Raw genomic sequence first — 19,132 nt, forward strand, 5'->3', positions numbered from 1 at the left:
AGAGTGAATTTATTTTTAACATAGATGGAAGAAATGCATTCTGCATTATGTAATTGAACAGTAAGAAATAGACTCTTCTCAGGTGTCTACATCCACTGGAGCTACACCAAGAAGCTACAGGAAACGGGTTTTAAACAGACAACATTCCATTCCTCCTTGCATAATGCCTAACAGAATTGTCAGCCTACTGGATAAATAAATGAAGACTGAATTGCATGCAAAAAAAAAAATAAAAATCTACACACACAATCATCAACATACTGAATGAAAGGCAGCAGGCTGACAAGAGCCCAAGATAATAAACAGGTAAAAATTTGCATAATTAGGTCTTTGAATTTATTTAGTTGTGAAATGGGTGTGATTCACTTGATTCTGGGTGTAGGTTAGGAAATGTTCACCTCTCCTAAAGTGAGTCTGGTAGAAGCCAACCTGGCTTCATGTTTTGTTAATCCCCTGGGTGTTCGCTCTGCTGGGTATTATTAGCCAACTGGTTTGGCAGGAGTTCTTTGATTTTTGCACTGATGCGATTTATTTTCTCAGTTGCCTAAACAAACAGGTTGTTTAGGCCATTGTGTGGGGAAGCCCGGAGGTGGTTTTTGGAGAAGATAGAACTCTCTTCCAAGGAAAGACTATTACATAGTTGCAATAATTGATGAGAAATGATTCTCTTGATGTCCACATCTCAGTAAGGCACTGGAGGGTGGGGAAGCAACCCTTCAGATTTCCGAGAATGGTAGAGCATCACTCATCGAACCAGTTCCCTCTGAAAAAATTCTCAGCCAAACATTTCCAAACCACTGTCCTCCCTAATGTGCCCCTAATAGATTGGAAAGGGGGTGGTTTACACTGAAACCATGGTGCTTGTGATGAAAACATCCACAATATTTTATTTGTGGGTAGTGAAATGAAATAAGTAACTAGGCTGTCTGTGGGGGAAAGCATCAGCCTTTGACTTATCAAAGTTGGAATCCATTTCCAGCTCTGCCATCATTAACTTCATGATCTCAGACCCTCTCTGAGACTCAGTCCTTAATTATAAAGGACTGTGTGACATTTAAATAACTTACATAAAACACCCAGGATAGTGTCTAGTGCCGTGGTTCTCAAAGTGTGGTCCCCAGACCAGCAGCAGCATCAGCATCACCTGAGAACTTGTTAGAAATGCAAATTCCCAGCCCCACCCCAGACCTCATGAATCAGAGGGGGGCAGGGAAGAGGCAGCAGCAATCTGTTTTGACAAGCCTTCTAGGTGATTCTGATGCCCAATAAACTTTGAGAACCACTAGTCCTCAGAAAATGGCAGCTCTTACATAGTTCATATTAATTTAGTACTTTACAGCTTACAAAGTTGCTTTTCTACCCCAAATACCATCTACTTTTCTCAGGTTGGCATTCTCTTTGACTCAGTAATTCCACTTTGTATAATTTTCCTAAGGAAATAGTCAGAGATATTTAGAAAGATTTATGTAGTAGGTTATTCATTGAGGAATTAATCATGCAAATGAAAATTTGGAAACTGGAATTAAATAAACAATATGGAATTGGTTTAATAAATTCTGGCACGTCTACATAATGGAACACAGTGCAGCAATTAAAAATCGTGTTGTAGATTGTGTTTGTCAGAGCAAGCACTGAGAATTACCTAGGATGCTTTTCAAAATGTAGATCTATGGCCCACAGCTCAGTCCATGAGTGAGGGACCTTACATTCTTTATTTCAAACATGTTCCCAGGTGATTTTTACACACCCAAAAGTTTGAAAATTGTGTTTTAGATTAATAATTACTAACATGGAAGATATTCATGATATATTATTGAGTGGATAAAAGCATATCAAAAAGGAAATACTTAGAATAGCTCAATAATATGGCCACCATAGACATGTATGTATGAAGAAGACCATGAGTAAATATGCTAAAATGCTAAGTAATTATCTCTGGATGGTAAGCTGGCAATGCTGCTGGTGGTTTATTTTCTTCTGTTCTAAATTTCCACATTTTCTGTGTTGTGTGTAATGCAATACACACAATGAGAAAAGTCTTGTTATTTCAAAACCCAAATATATAATGCATATATCATTGAACTATGGAGTGAGAACTTTATACCTGAGGATAAAAAAAAAATTAAAAACTCGGATGTAGACACATGTGAACAAGAAATAGAAAAATAAAATTAATAAAATCAAGACATGAATGAACAAAGCAAATATACTCGTGTCTCAAGTCTGCTTGAAGAGTGGGGGCCAAGATAAATTCATGGCTAGAAACAATCCCCAGCTCTTCTCCCATCCCCTAGCTATGCCCAGTGGCTTTTAATGGAGTTCTTTTATAACAGGAGAGTGGTCCATCTTTCAGATGTGATGAAGGTGTGGAACTTTCTGACGTCAGAGTCATGGTGTAAATTACAGATAAAGGTCTTGACCAGACCCCTGATTTGCCCAACGGTGGGAGCTGGCAGATAAGTGATAAGAATATCTGCAGGAGACAGTCTTGTGGCAAATGCTCCCCACCCCACTGACCAGAGCAACTTCAAGTTTAAGAACTGCTTTCAGAAAGTATATAATCACTGTCTATCCAGGACCCACCATCACGCTGGGCCATAGAGAGGATATCAGAGGTAAAGAGTGAAGACCACTGGTACAGCCTCAGGTTCAGAAGGGATCCTATGCTTGGGGCTTAATGCTCTGTGGTTACCTCTTGAAATTTTTAATAATTTTATCTTTGAATTTGTGTTTTGTAAATGAAGTCCAAAGGGACAATGGAGCATGGGGTGGGGAGGAGCTTGGTCATCCCCCCCATTGCCTCCCGCCTTCCACAGGTTGTCAGCCCACAGCCCACCACCATTGGGGCAGGCAAAGGCCTGGACACAGGTAGAGGGAGGGTGGAAGTCATGTACACCATGGCCCTGGAACCTGGGACGGTCTGCAAGTAAATATCCCTATGCTCGAGGCAGCAGGATGTCAAATAGCAAATAAAAATGACCATGACAGGTCGAGAGAGAGAGAAAGAGAGAGAGAGAGAGAGAGAGAGAGAGAGAGAGAGAGAGAGGAAAAGGAAAGTGGTTTTTCCTGCTTTTTGCAGAGACTCTGTAGGGTTTTTTTCCCTGGGAGTTGGTCCTGATGAAAACTTAGACGGGTAGGTGGAATAGAGGGACATATATGGGATAAATGAAAAGGGAGGACTTATTGGAAGAGACTCCTCCCTTAATGAGCATTTCTGGTCTGTCTGAGAAAACTAATTTACCCAGAAAGGGTGTATCCCATGAAAACATCACACTGCAGAGCCAATTGTGTGGTTCAGCAAGAAGAGCACTTTCCCAGAAGAGAGACTCTAGTGATTATAGACCAAGACACAGCCCTGCTTAATTATAAGCAGTACAAGCAATTATTCCAAATGGTCTTTATATATATATATATATATATATATATATATATATATATATATATATATATTGCCAGGACTAATAGAGAAAGTACTGGGTATTTAGCAGACAAGCTCTTTGGTTTTTGTTAAACAATGTTGGGAGGAAAAACACCATTTATAAAAATGAGTTGAGTTAACCTTTCTTCCTAGAAATTATCTTTCCAGTAACTTTCTATTGTTTTCCTTTTGAGAAAAGAATTCATTAAAAAAAAAAAAAAAAGAAAATAATAAAGTGTGCTTTTTAGAAAGCATGCTATCACACTTTGTTCATTAGCATTCTGGGGAGTAAAGGGCACCCATGCACAAACAAATCACAATGCAAATGCTTATTAGTGCAGAATATACTATATGCATGTTTATAAAAATCAATTAGATTTTACAACACTTTCTAAATTACTCCTGCAGAATTAAAAAACACTTTAGATGCTCAATAAAGAGAGAAAAATCCATTAAACTCCTGAGTCCTGCTGAGTGTCTCAGTGAGAGGGAACAAGAGCTTGGTAATTACATGTGGAAGGAGTGTGTGTGTTCTAAGATGGTTTTTTCAAAGCCCTAAACCTTAGCCTACTTTACTTCAAGTCACATGGACTTCTTCCTTTCCTCAAACAAGAGAATTAGACAGGATCCGCTTACTTATTTGCATGCCTCATAGACACATATAAATGTGTGTCCTGCATTGCGAAGAAAAAGGTGGAAAGGCAATTTAGGATTGCTCTCAGCTTACTGTCAGAGGCAAAATGAATCTCCATGGAGGACTGATGGGATAGGATCTCCAGGCTCTACCCTTAGATCTACCCTTAGAACCAGGCAAACGGGACCCTAGCCTGAGGCCCAAGTTTTAGTTTAACAGGAGAGAAATCGTGGAGCCAAGGAATATGCCCACCTGGCATCATTCTTCCTTCTAGTCCATGCCGTGGATATCTTGAACCTTGAAATTTTCCTCCTAAATCTCCCAGCCTGCTTCCAGAACTGGTGTGGGCCTTTTTTTCAAATCACAGCATCACAGTGGTCAAAGGGCAGCTCTTTGCAGGCCTCCTGTGTTTGAGCTGGGATGTCACCTACCTATGAGAGTGCATGACGTCTCTTAAATTGCAAGACTAAGCAGACACTAGGAAAACAAAAGGGGCAGGCTGTGGGTTGGAGGGGTAGGGGGCCTCCTTGCCCCTGTTAGGGCTGGGTCTGCTTCCAGGAGACCAGATGCATAAGGGTCTGAGGAGCCTTCTAGGCAGAAAACATCTTAAAAGAAAGAGGGAGGGACATAACATTGACCTGATATTGGGGCCTCATTCTCTAGCTGAAAGAACGATGGTGAGGACTGAATTGGATCCACCCCTGAAATTTATCATTTATAATAATGTGAAACTCCGCTGAATTAAAACTAAAACTTATTGAATAGCATTTGATTTAACATAAGAAATGCTCACTGAACTATTCAAAGCTTCTTGGATAGTTACATGTAATCTAATCTGGAGATTTCTTCCAGTAGCATGGCGAACTGAGGCTGCCCGATAGGCCAGAGTTACTTCGTATATGCTAGGGACTAAGAGTGGGTCCTCTGAGAGTCAGGGGACCCCTCTATACTGTCATTGACGTGCACAAGAGGTATACTTGCTGTCTAAAGATATCTCCTTGCCTGTCTAGACCTCACGCTTGAACTTTCACCCATAGAGGATCATTCTTTGGGTTGAACTGATAGCAGCTTGAGATATGGGACCCTACGTTTCAAGCTCTGGTTTTTCAGAAGTCATGTGGAGGGCAGCCATAGGCGTGGAAAAACAATGGTACAAAACTGTATAAGGGCACGGGTTACCTCTAGGGCACTAGAAGCAAAAGGGCAGGAAAGTTCCAGAAAGGAGACAGAAAGGCCTGAGACAACCAGGTCCTCTTAATAGACTTGCCCACCAGTGACCCTGTGAATCTGTGTACTTTCAATTAGGTGTACTTACTTTAATTGGCTATAAAATGAGGCTACCTATATGGAAGGAAAAACAAACTCAAACATTTTTAGTCAATTAAAATTTTCACCATATTGAAACAGGCCCTTTTATGGTTTCTTTTAAAAACTTTTGCAGTATTTCAGAGCTACATCTCAGAGTCACTTATGTGGCAATGTAACTTTCATGTTAAAAGCTATTAGATACCAAAAATATATCTTTTATTATTTTTTATTGAGCTGTCATTCACAAGCCATAAAATTCACCCTTTTAAATTATTAAAATCAGTAGTTTTTAGTAGTCACAACGTTGTACAACCATCCCCACTGTCTAATTTCAGAAAATTTTTATTATGCCAAAAAGATATTCTATTATCCATTAGCCTTCACTCCCCATTCTCAATCTTCTCTCAGCCTCTGGAAACCACTAGTTTGCTTTTTATTTTTATGGATTTACCTATTCTGAACATTAAGTATAAAGTAAAAATCATACAATATGTGGCCTTTTGTGTCAGACTTCTTTCACGTAAAATAATGTTTTCAAGGTTTATTCATGTTGTGGTATCAAGCAGTACTTCATTTTTTGTGCTGCATAGTATTCCAATGTACCGTAATTTTTATCCATTCATCAGTTGTAAATTTGGGTTGTTTCCACATTTTGGCTATCATGAGTAATGCTGCTATTAGTAGTCAAATGAGTTTGTGTAGATATATATTTTTCAATTCTTCTGGATATATGCCTAGGAGTAGAATTGCTGGGTTATGAGTGTATCTTTTTACATCTTTTAAATCTTTAAAAAAAAAAATGGTATTTCAAAGGTTAGCCTGAATCTTGGGTTTCCACACTCCACCAAAAAGTCATATGGTCTGTGTACGGAATTTAACTGATCTAGTCTCTCCTTCTCCTCTTGGCTACCAAAATATCCTATAACCCATAGAATCCATTGGTTGTTGAAACAGGTATTAGCAGATAAAATTAACTGTGGTGATTTTCTCAGCTTACTCACTATGGAGCACTTCCTAAAACAAAATGTGTACTTAAGACTCCTTCCTTCCAAAAAGTAATATAAAGTAATAACATCTGAAACGTTCAAAGTGGAAACATGACAATGTGCTGTGGTTTGGCTATTTATGAATCTCCTCCTGGAACTATAAGCCCATAAAGATTAAAATTACACAATGACCTAGAAGATGAGCATAGCAACTTAGCAGGCATGGGTGAATACTCTTTTCCCCCCAAAACCCTTCATCCCTTCTGATAAGAATCAAGAATGGGGAAACACATAAACCATAATATTAGTTAATAAGATGTGCATCCCATTTTTTATCCATGTAGACAGCTGACCTGGCTTCACACCAACTAGTCGAAAGTGAAAAATTCAGTCACATGGGTCATTTAGCATCAGGTCACTTAAAAATAATAACTCAGTGTTACTGTTCATAGATTTCTCTCCCCTCAAGTTTAGCTTGCTTGTAGGCATAGCTATGATTTGAAGAACAGAATGTGTACTACGAAATGTGCTACATTGATAAGGTATGCCGTGAAAAAAGAGGCAGGATATCCATAGGGTGCCAAAAAAATGTATACATATTTTAAGAAAGGAAAACTGTATTAAAATTGTAATACGCAATATATACCAATCACAAAAGTTGAATACAAGTCATGTTTGACTTCTGCAATTATAAGAGGTGCTCAAAGTGGTTACCATCAGCGTCCAGCCACTTCTGATTATGGTGAACTACTGCTTGAGCAACGTTGACCAAAGTGTCCACTTGTATACATTTTTGGGGCACCCTCTGTATTTTTGACTTTTTAATTTAACTGTTAGAATTAGCACTTCTTAATTTCCATGTGTGTCATGATAGCTTTGTTCCTGTAGATTTTGCAATACTTTCTCCCTGCTCCTTTCTTGTTTTCTTCATTTTTGACCCAAGAATTCCTGAATCACCTTGTCACCACTTGTGATTGTTTTCAAACTAATCTGTTTCATACCTATGTTTCAGGGATGTATCTATCAGCAGAAAAATTGTAAGTGTCAATAAAAATTGTCTCTCTAATTTACTATTGCATGTCTGAAATATACAGAAAGTGGGAGATCAGTACAAAAATAACCTGAAGCAGAAAGCTGAGGAGTGGGAAAGAGAGGAAATATACATAATAAGTAGTTTGTTGATTTTTCTCCCCCATACACTAACCCCCATGTCACTGCCTGCTCTGGGGTTTGTCTAGTGCCTGCAGTTGAAGCATTTCACCAGCGGAGTTCCAGGCCACTGACTCTCAAGGTTCATTCATGCTTGTCAGTGGTAATTCATGCAGCCAGCATGTTCCTTTCCTGGCAAGTCTTCTAAGAGATGAATGTTGTAGCTTCATTCTAATCATAAGGTTCCTTGGGAAAATTTCTTGGATGCTGTACAAATCACTCAAATCCAATCTTTCACTGGGGATAATGGAAATTTACAGGGCCCACAGTTATGATTTGTATTTGCGGTTCTTGTGATTCGTATTAACCATAAGCTTCCAAAGTGTCAGAAAGAGTTCACTTGCTTACACAAAGGCACCAAAGATAGTTAGGGTTTGTGCTGCTTACGGAGCTTTGCACGTGTTACTCTGCGTAGCGGGGAAAAAAATAATGGTATAGCCTACATTTGTCTCAATTCAGCTTAGTAAGGTAATTACTAGGCATAGCACTGTTCTAGATGCAGAGGGAATTGAGAGAACAACCTGTTCTTGAGGAGCTCAAGAGATAAGCTATGACAGAACAAAAGAAACACAGACACATGCTGCAGTGACATAAAATGTGCATACAGATGCTTAGAAAATGAGCTAATCATTATGGGGAAATAATCTGAGTAGATTTAATGATGGAGTTAATTCTAATCAGACCACTGCAGGAACTAAACGATCTAGTTTGGCAAAGCAGAAAGAGAATACCTTTTGAGTTGTGGAGAAAGAGTGAAAGTAAAAGAATAGAAAGAAAAATGCCCTAGAAATGTTGTTTAAAATTTAAAACTCATCTATTCTACAAATCCCTTCCAGTTAAATGTGATCATGTGATCTAGTTATGGCCTACAAGTCAGCAGAATTCCGCTGGGTGCCAGAGTGAGAAAGCTTTGCTTATCTCAAAGCAAAGAGGCAGACACAGCCAGCACCAACCTTCTTCACCCTCATTCCTGCCTGGGAAGATAAGATGGGTGTGATGTTTGAAGCTGCAGCAGGATCTTCCAACATGAAGGAAAGGCCAGAAAATCTCGAGACACTGGACTCAACATCTTTGGGTCCTCTTCTTTGATGTGGGAAAAATAACTCCTCTTGGTTATAAGTCACACTTTCTATTATTTGTAGCTGAGTATACTCCCAATTGATATTCTTAGTGGGTATTTAGCCAGGAAGAAGTTGCCCATATTTTAGTTGTAATTGGTAAAACTAATTTTAAGATAAACAATGCACACGATTATGTCATGAAAGAATGATTGCTTCATATCTTGCAAGTTTACTCACTTAAACACACATATAGAGATCTATGTATATCCATTTCATAATTTGTAGCTAAAAGCAGATTTCCTGAGCTTTCAGCTACATTTAGTCCATTAGCCTCACTATCTCAGATGAGCACATCTAACACCCTCTGTACAACCATGAATTGAATAAGCCAGCTAGGATTTCAAGGGACAGATACATTTACAGTGTCATTCATTTTCCTTTTGTTTCTCTTCCAACTCTATGAAGTAATCTGTCTCCTCTGGCATTTTCTTTTTTCATATTCAGGAGATTATATCAACTCCAACATCTAATCTTTTTACAGTGCCTTCTCATATTTCATGAACTAAAGATGGTTTAAAAATTCCTAGTCCCTATGCCCTTCAAGAGTTGCTTTTTCACCAATTTCTATCACTGTCAGCAGAGGGATTGGGCAGGGTCAGGATAACCTATTTGGAAGGCTAGCAATTTTCCACAGACTAAAAATTGGAAGGGAACATTGGGGCTAAGGGATCCCATCACTGGCTGATCTAAATCTTCTGGGGCACTTGTTAAAAACTACAATATCTGAGATTCATCCCCAGAAATCCTGATCCAATAGATCAAGAATGAAGGCCAGGAATACTTTTCTTTTTTCAATCTCTCCAAATACTCAGCCAGGTTTGGGAACTACTAATCCAGTTAGTCCAGTGCTTCTCTAAATGTGCATGTGACAGAACTAGGGATCTCATTTTACTGCCGTTCCTATTTCAGTAGCTGTCTGGTTGGCCCAAGATTCTACTTTTCTAACAAGCTTCCGGTGACACTCACGGACCACACTTTGAGGAAGAAGAATCTAAGCCACCCACCCCTGACCTTTTGTACTACAGGTGAGACGACTGGGAAGGAGAGTGGTGGGCAAGGTCACACAGACATGCAGTGGCAGCATGAGGACCAAATCCCAGCTCCTTCGGGTGCCAGTCCAGTGCTCCTGTGCTCTGTTACACCAACTCCAGAAAAGAGCCATCTGCATCTGTCCATGAGACCTGTTGCTGTGGATGAGGATTGCAGAACATGAAGCCACTTCGGTTCACTCTCTTGTTTTATGATGGAACCTTTAAATAGTTTGTGATCTCATTCTCCACCTGTCTTAAACTTCTCTGTCCACCTCATATCCAGCCAGAGGTGGGCTGGTAAATGTTTAACTACCAGCTCTCTTGATGGGAGGTAGAAGGAAAAGAAGCCCTGAGGTGTAATGTTTTCTGATTTCTGTGGTGTAAATACTCTTAGCGTGGCCGATCTGAAGTTACTTACCTATAACTTCTTTTCTGTGTGACTAAACACAGAAAAGATGCCCACTACCAGCTCTCATGAACCAGCGGGACCCAGTTCTAGCTTTCCACACATCTAGCTCTCCTCTGACCCAGAGGAGCTGAGGCCACAGGCCAACACAGCAGCTGTGGTTCCAGCCAGGCTGCCAGGAGTTGGTACAGAAGGTCCTTGAATGACATTGCTTTGTTCAACATTGTTTTATTATAACATCGATAAGATACCATAGAACCTTAACTCTTGTTTATATCAATTAGCCTATGGTAAAATTATTTTTGTTGTATGTTATTTTGCTGCTTGAAGTTGCAGAACCTATCGACAACGTTATGTAAGGACTTACTGTACCTTGCTAGGGGTTAGGGGAAGAAATAATTCTATTGTTTTCTAAATAAGTCAACCTCTGGTGTAACTAGTAAGGTGCATTGATTGTGTATTAACAATGAAAATGTCTTAAGAAAGCTAATAGCAAGAAGAGAGGCAAGATAGTGGGGAAAGCCTTGGCTTCTAAAAGCACTAAAACATTTAGAGACCGAAAACAAGCAAAAGAAATGAATTGATTAACCTGAAAGTGGACAAGCATATAGATAATGCTTTCATTAGTCAAAACGGAACCAAAAAAAACCACTGGATTCATTTTCAGTTCCGGTCAGCAGTATTGCTGGAGGGCTTCCTGTGTTCTTGCAGCCTAGGTCTTATTTTCATGTGATCTCATTGGAATTTGTTTTCTTTTTCCTGATGGAAACCACTGCTGCTAGGAGTCTCACTGGAGAAAACAAGACAAACAGTCCCCTATGCCAGTGCAGCAGTCACTGTACTTCATTTGCCACTGGTCACAGGGTAATTTATGGTTGTTGGTTTTTTTTTTAAGTGAAGACTCTCTGTTAAAATATCTTCTTTCTATTTATCAATTTATGCAGTATAAGAGTGAGACTCCACAGCCATCCAGAACAGATACCACTGTACTGAACAATAACTAGATCCATATACCAAAAAGTTTACGTTGTTCAGACATAAGTCATAAAAAATAGTGCAGACATAACATTGTTACTGTATCATTAAAAATACTTACAACTTGCATAAAATAATTATTTTCCCATGTCATTAATGAACAATGAAAGTAAGTGCAAAAAAAGAATAATACATAAGTACTTTCGACATAGAAGTTCAGCTATCATATATATTTCTATTAAAAATAGCCTTGTTTTCTTCCTCTTAAATTTCCATTCTTACCTGGTCGCACTCCCTAACAGATATCCCTTTTACTGATTAAAAAAAAATTTTTTTTAAAATTTATCCCTATGCTTCTCCTAAATGTTATCACCGCTCACTAACTCCCCTGGGGAAAAAGTATAATTTTTTTCCCATCACATATATTTACTAAGTGTTACTTACATAGGCTGAGAAACACTTGTGATAAGTTTGATTGGGTTTGTTTTGTTATCAATCCTTCCAGTTCAGTGTGACAAACTGAAAAGCTTGTGACAAGAAGAAAACCCAGAGAAATTCTGCTTAAACTATGTTTAGCAAAACTAAACCAATAGTTTTAGAAGCAGAAGGTCGTTATGAAGTGACCGTATCTATTCAAAACATACAAGCAAAACCTAACATGAATGAGTCCAAAGTTCTTCATTTAAGGATATCTGGACATTAAATTGCAAATTTCTTGAAGCTTTGTCTTCAGCTTACCTGGCAAGACCTATAGGTTTAATATGATACCCACAGAATGCCAGTTTAATTCAAGAGTGTATTTCAATAAATATTTATTGAGCACTTACTATATGCAAGATTCTGGGCAAAGCATTGCAGATATGACTATAGGGAATATAAAATAACCTTCTACTTTCTCTTTTTTTATATAATTATTTTTTTGGGGGGGAGAAAGGGAAACAGGACTTTATTGGGGAACAGTGTGTACTTCCAGGACTTTTTTTTTTTCCCAAGTCAAGTTGTTGTCCTTTCAATCTTAGTTGTGGAGGGTGCCATTCAGCTTCAAGTTGCTGTCCTTTCAGTCTTAGTTGCAGGTGGCGCAGCCCACCATCCCTTGTGGGAGTCGAACCATCAACCTTGTGGTTGAAAGGACACGCTCCAACAAACTGAGCCATCTGGGAGCTCAGTGGCAGCTCAGCTCAAGGTGCCATGTTGAATGAATCTTTAGTTGCAGGGGGCGCTGCCCACCATCCCTTGCAGGACTCGAGGAATCGAACTGGCAACCTTGTGGTTGAGAGCCTGCACTCCAACCAACTGAGAGCCCATGCTCCAACCAACTGAGCCATCCTGGAGGCAGCTCAGCTCAAGGTGCCATGTTCAATCTTAGTTGCAGGTGGCATCCCTTGCAGGACTCGAGGAGTTGAACCGGCAACCTTGTGGTTGAGAGCCCACTGGCCCATGTGGGAATTGAACAGGCAGCCTTCGGAGTTAGGAGCACGGAGCTCCAACCACCTGAGCCACCGGGCCGGCCCCTCTACTTTTTTTGAACATCAGCATTATACAAATAATTATTTTAATCTATGATTTAATTTTTCATCCCAGATAGGATAATCCAGTTGGTTTAGAATATGACTCTAATAAATATTGTCTCTATTATACATTCCTGACAATAACACCTTCTTAAATATTTTGATCACTAGAGAGAAAAGTGAGGGTTTAGGTTCAACAGAAACCCATCCTCTAAGTGACAATGCAGTCCTGAAGTCCCGAATAGAGGGCAGAACATTTTTGTCAGTCACACTCTTTGAACCAAATTTGTATCTAATAGATTTGCTATGAAGATCAAAATAGATGAAATGCATGGAGAATTTGTGAACTCAAAGCACCATACAGATGCAAAGTGAAATAATTATTATTACGGGTAGGCTTTTACATAAAGAAATTTACAAGGTCAACTCTTTTATTTTTAATTTATTTTTTTAATTTATTGGGGTGACAATTGTTAGTAAAATTACATAGATTTCAGGTGTACAATTCTGTATTACATCATCTATAAATCCCATTGTGTGTTCACCACCCAGAGTCAGTTCTCTACAAAGTCAACTTTTAAGGAGCTCATATTGTGTAAAAGCATATGTATCTTTCCCGCCAGAAAAAAATTGAAAATTGGTCAGTATCTGGCTTTTTATTTTCCCACAGTTAAGCTGAGTAAACTGTAACTTTCTTCCATGGGAAAGATTATATTTTGCCCTTTATTTCTGGAATCCTTTTGCTTCTCTCTATCATCTATCTATCTATCATCTATCTATCTATCTATCTATCTATCTATCTATCTATCTATCTATCATCTATCTATCTATCTATCTATCTATCTATCTATCTATCTATCTATCTATCTATCTATCATCTGTTCTCTCTTTCTTTTTTTTAAGCATGTATCCTACCTACCTCAAAGAGCCTAATAAAAATTATTGTTATTGTTACTGTTGTTATTATTATTATTATCTTGACTTTTCCAGCTGTAGGAGACTGAACCTTGACTTATCTAGCTCTCTCTTCATGTTACAGATGAAGAGATGAGAGCCATATGAGGGAATGTCAGCCAGGGGAAGTGGCAAATATAAGTCAATAAGCCAAGATTCGTAAATCCTAATCAAGTATTTTCCTGGACCACTTGCCCCATGAGAAAAAATAAAACCAAGTTTTAAGGATTCCTGTTTGGGGCTCAGGGAAAGGAAAGTTACATTAAGTCAGAGTTGAGTAGGATAAAAATAATGTAAATTACGTATTGACTTAGAATGACCCTTTTAGAGAGAAAAATGTCAAAATAAATGAGTTCTGTATTTACCTTGAAATATCTAAATTGTTTTGTTGAAATACATACAGACGGTCCCTGACTCAGGATGGTTAGATTTACATTATTTCGACTTTACAATGGTGCAAAAGTGATATGCATTCAGTAGAAACCATACTTCAAATTTTGAATTTTGAGTGTGAGGGATATAAATGATAAACGTCTAACTATTGCTTTGTCTTGTGCACCTGAAACTAATAAAAAAAAAATTTTTTTTAATTTGAATTTTGATCTTTTCCTTCACTAGCAATTTGCAGTCTGATACTCTGTTGTGATGCTGGGCATTATAAAATAGGCTTCATATTGGGTGATTTTGCCCATTTGTAAGCGAATGTAAATATTCTGAGCATGTTTAAAGTAGGCTAGGCTAAGCTATTAGGTTCGGTAGGTTAGGTGTATTAACATGTTTTTGACTCATGATATTTTCAACTTATGATGGGTTTATTGGGATGTAACCCCATAAGTTGAGGAGCATCTGTAGTTCAATGCATGCATTATTAATTCATTCGGCTTTATAGAATCCAAAGCCAAATATTTCTTTACGCATTATTTTTTTCTCGATTACTTTTAACATATGGAGACATAATTATGGTGAAATGTTGAGGCCAGTCTATAAGATTTTCTGAGTCAAACCTAGAAAATGTCTTTATGTTCATCCACTGACTTCTAATTTCTGGTATTTTATTTTTCAGTTCTAAAATTTCCATTTGGTTCTTTTCTATAGTTGTTTCCCAAAATGTTCAGTTCTGTTTTTTAATTCCTTAAACATATTAAGTATAGTATTAAAAAAAGAAAAGTCTGATAGATGCATTATCTAGATGCATATAGGTCTGTTTCTATGGATTATTGTTTGTTTTTGGCCCTATGGTCTTGCTATATGCAGTTATTTTTGACTGGGTGCTGGACATTATATATGAAAATTTTTGGAAATAATTTTAAGCTCTTAATGATATTATTTTTCTCTAAGGATGGTTTCTTTTGCTTCTATCAAGTAGCTAGGGTTGAGACACTAGCTATCTGAAATCATTATGAATCCATTTATGGATTAAGATGGTTCAAAAATGAGGTTCAGTTTCTATGCAGGCTTATCTATTATTGGAATTGTCAATTATCTTAGAAGGAAAAGTAGTCCCCAATGCTAACTTCAATTCTCTGCCTTCTTTTCTCTTTCAATTTTTGTCCCACAATGCCTCACTGAATTGTTATCGCTCCAGAGTGAAATCAGAAAGTTTTAAAAAACTCTTCTGAATGCCCACAATTACATAAACTTAATTTAGTATGAAACACTACATGAATATATTTAATTTGATAGATTTTATGTGGTTTTCAAGACATCTTGAGCTACGTATTAATAATTCAAAAGGGTAATTTGGATAGGCCTTAGTTTACTTTTCCACATTATTCTCTGATAAGGTTTAACAATTTCATACCTGGCAAACCTGAGACAGTCCTTCATGAAATTTCAGAGCCTTTGAGTCTTTTTGAAGTGTCAATATTCACAAGAGATTTGTTGTCCTCTGTTAACTTGCTAACTTGATCCTCTTACCCAGACTCCCTCTCAATTGCAGTTCTGCTAAGGTTATGCTGAAATAACAAGAAAAGACTAACTCCCTGAGTACGTAAGAAAGCAATAACCACCAGCTTCAATTAATAACTTATTGATACACACAAGGTTTCATTCTAAAATGTAACAGCATTTTATGTACTAAACAGACGTCCTGCAGAAGAGTTGAAAGAGATTTCCAAGGCTTATATGACAACTTCGAAATAAGGCAAACATTTTTAACCTCACAGGAACGCAAAAATACAGAGGAAATAAAAGTTCTTGGGAGATCGATGTCAAAATTGGCAGTACCGGGTAGGCCTCTTGATTTTCACTTCAGAATTGTAACCATAGAAGAGTAGATCATTTTAAGTGAAATAAACAGTAAAATGACCACATTTTTTTAAAGTTTTTTCTCATTGTTTCAGTTACTTGGGAACCATAACTTGTCCACTTTTTGCAAACATGTGCAGAAACAGTATTTTTATTTTGTCTTTAATGCTAAACTGTACCTCCACGTAGCTACAACTGGAGATTAGTTCTCTCTTTAAATCCCCAGTTCCTACCACAGTGACTGGCAATTACATGAAGTAATTACATGAAGGATGCACATTTCCTTAAGTAAATATTCTATTTATTTTGATTGTAACTTGTAACATTTAGACAATCCTTGCAAAGTAATAAGAAAGCTCTTTTTGGAAGGTATAACCCTTATTTGTATTATTATTATTATTTTACCCATATCCTTTCCTTGTGATGGTATTGCTTCTGTAGCACTCTCTCTCCTCCCTCCTCCCTCCTCCCTGTACTTCCTCTCCCTCCCTGTTTTGGCAATCTGTTTACCTTAATTATAAGCTATCTAATATAGAAGGGGAATTATTTTAATACAGGATTATATTTAATGCCTTACTTTCATTCCAGAATTTGCAACAATGGCATACTTCTTAACAGAGGCAGCAACCACCACTTATGTTTCAATAGGGGGAACACTGGAGCCAAAGGGCAGCATTTAACATGTTCTAGGCCAATATGGAGAATATCCCCCAAATTCACGTCACAAACAATAGTATGGAATGCAGAGTGGACTCAGAACCTGGCCTGTTTGTCAGTATTTAAGTACCAGTCACACTTGCGGGTGTCAGAGGTCACTTCTTTGTTTGTAGCTAACAAGTGGAAGATGACTCTCGTGTCTTTACTTTTGATGTAAACAAAGTGTCATGGAGAGAGATGGAGACTCGGCTGATGGGTTCATAAGGAACTAACTCTCTCAGCCTCCTCCTCCTTCTCAGTGTGTGCACAGGCTGAGCTTTGTAAGGTGCCCAAGGACAGGGACGTACTTCACAGCGGGTGCAAACATTCAAGATGACAGCGTGACCTCAAATAGCTTAGGTGGCCAATCTAAATCCTACAGTCTGTCAAGCTGACCTTGTCCTTTCTTCAGGTGTTTACATGGGCTTGGAAAAGGAAATATTTCCATTGCATAAAACAAATTGCAAAAATAATGTAGTCAACCCCCACAGAATAACTACAATATTGCTTTTTTTTGGCTGTAGTTGAACAATTTCAGAGCAACATAAAATGTTGGCTAGGAATGAGACTAACAAATCTTAAATGTGAGCATTTTGGGTCTTTTACTTAATTAATTCCATTGAAAATCTTTGTCATGGGTGCTTTTCAGGTATGTCATTATATGTACGTTTGGAGATGACTTCCAAGAGAGAATAAGATAAAGAAAAGGAGCCTTTGAATTCACTTGTGACATTTTATATATACCTAAATTTTATAGATCTTATATGATCTGATCAGTCTTGTTTTATACTGGGATAGGTTATTTTTGAAGGCACAGCTATTATTTATAATTAAGCCTGATTTTGTTTTCTTGAGAATTTCTCTTTAAAAATTGCCCTTTTTGGGGTGGCAGATTAGCTCAGTTGGTTAGAGCGTGGTGCTAATAACACCAAGGTTGCCAGTTTGATCCCTGCGTGGACCACTGTGATCTGTGCCCTCCTTAAAAATTGCCCTTCTTTCAGACTCCGATCTACCCTAACACTTGTTATATTCCTAATAGAACAACAAAGGATTTTAAAGGCTAGATTGTTACTTCAGAATAAATTAATGCTCCCTGTGGCTTACCATTCCTCTGATAATTGGAGGGGCGTGTGAGATGCCTACTCATTCAGAAGGTTCTCCAGGGAGGTCTGTCATTCACAACTTCCTGGGCAGGCTGGAGCAGGATGCAAACGCTGTGACACAGGCTATGCAGGAAAGAATAACTAGGGTTAAACATGTATTGCCGGAATTTCAATCTCCTCAAACTGTCAAAACTTTCATAGAGAAGGGATTAAACCTAATTTTCAGTCGTCATTATAGTGGTGCTTGTTTTGTTTTTCAAAACAAGTCATTGTTGGTGCCTACTTCTGAGAAACATATAACTTACCGTAAATGTCCCAAGGGTGTAGTCACATGGCCCGCCCGCCTATGAATGAGGACAGGGGGTGTGTGTCTCCAGTATTTGCCACTGACTCACTGCAGTCCTGACATTCAGTGAGCAATCGGTGATGGATGACCAGGAAGATGACTGCATCCCATCATTGTTGTGTTTTTCAAAAACGAGTAAACAATGAAGACTTGTAGCTACAAACAAAATAAAAAATTTTTACATTTCTTTCCTTCTTGATGATGTGTATGTGTGGAAGTAACTGTACTCTTTATAAGGACACATGCACCAAATAATTCAAGTAAGTAGGGGTAGACTCAAAAGAGGTGTCCTTTTAAGATCTAAATAGGAGTAAGTAGTAGTTGCTAGATAAAGTTCATTGTCAAGGAAACCCAAGTGTGAAGCAAGTAAAAATCTTCTCACTGGTGGCTGTATATGACCCTTAGTTTGCTTACTTCAATTAAAGGAGGCTCCATGGCCTTCTCATCCCTTAGTCATGCTTCTTCAAATACAGTGTTTTTAATAACTTGTAGTTTTATGTGATGTTCAAATGAGAACTATCAGAATAAAAATTATATCTGCAAAAATTATTTGGAATTCTTCTGCACACAGGATTTTTCTATTCTCTCCTATTTGTTTGTGTATTTATTTGTTTGTTTTGTTTTTAGATCAGTGCAGACATGTGGCTATTTATTGTATCCTTTGAGTCATAATCCAAGACTGCTTTATTCATTTTCTTGCTCAAATTGTTCCAGCTTTGGTCATTAAGAGCTTTTTCCATTGGCTCCTGGGTCCCTTTGTTTTCTTCCCATCTTTGTGGGGGTTTTGCTATTATTGTTGTTGTTGGTTTTGAGCACTTCCTTACTTTCTGGCACTCCAAGATGTCCCAGGCTCATTTGGTATGTTTCCTGCCCAGTCCTGAAATCAGCCATTTCTCCAAAGAGTCTGGTTCCTTTCATTGGAGAAAGACGTTAGAAACCAGTATTTCCTTGCTACTGAGATGTTGTTGCTTGTAGGCCCTCTCAGTTGACAAGCCAAAGACATGTTTGCGTGTACTAACCAGTATATGTACACATATCTATAAATATTTCTATATGTATTTATTTGTATCTATATTAAGCTAAACATAAACACACATATCCAATTTAATATCACATGGATCATTCTCATCCAGTACCACGTGGATCACTCTTGCCTTTCCCCTTTGCTTGTCTCTAACCTTCCACTCCCA

At 38.1% G+C, this 19,132-nt stretch overlaps 1 long non-coding RNA gene across 1 annotated transcript in view; it reads right to left on the reverse strand.

The window, feature by feature from the left end:
* Positions 1–18,093, reverse strand: part of LOC148758755 (uncharacterized) — a 28,866-nt gene extending 10,773 nt beyond the window's left edge. Inside the window, exons 1-2 of the long non-coding RNA XR_016020176.1 lie at positions 17,902–18,093; positions 17,598–17,719 (exon numbers count right to left, since the gene is read on the reverse strand). This is a non-coding gene — a long non-coding RNA (uncharacterized LOC148758755). The remainder of the gene's footprint in view (positions 1–17,597; positions 17,720–17,901) is intronic.
* Positions 18,094–19,132: the final 1,039 nt, after the last annotated feature.

This window comes from Rhinolophus sinicus, chromosome 2 (genome assembly GCF_057876585.1).
Source record: "Rhinolophus sinicus isolate RSI-liver-muscle chromosome 2, RSI-T2T, whole genome shotgun sequence".
In the NCBI taxonomy this organism is placed as follows: Eukaryota; Metazoa; Chordata; class Mammalia; order Chiroptera; family Rhinolophidae; genus Rhinolophus; species Rhinolophus sinicus.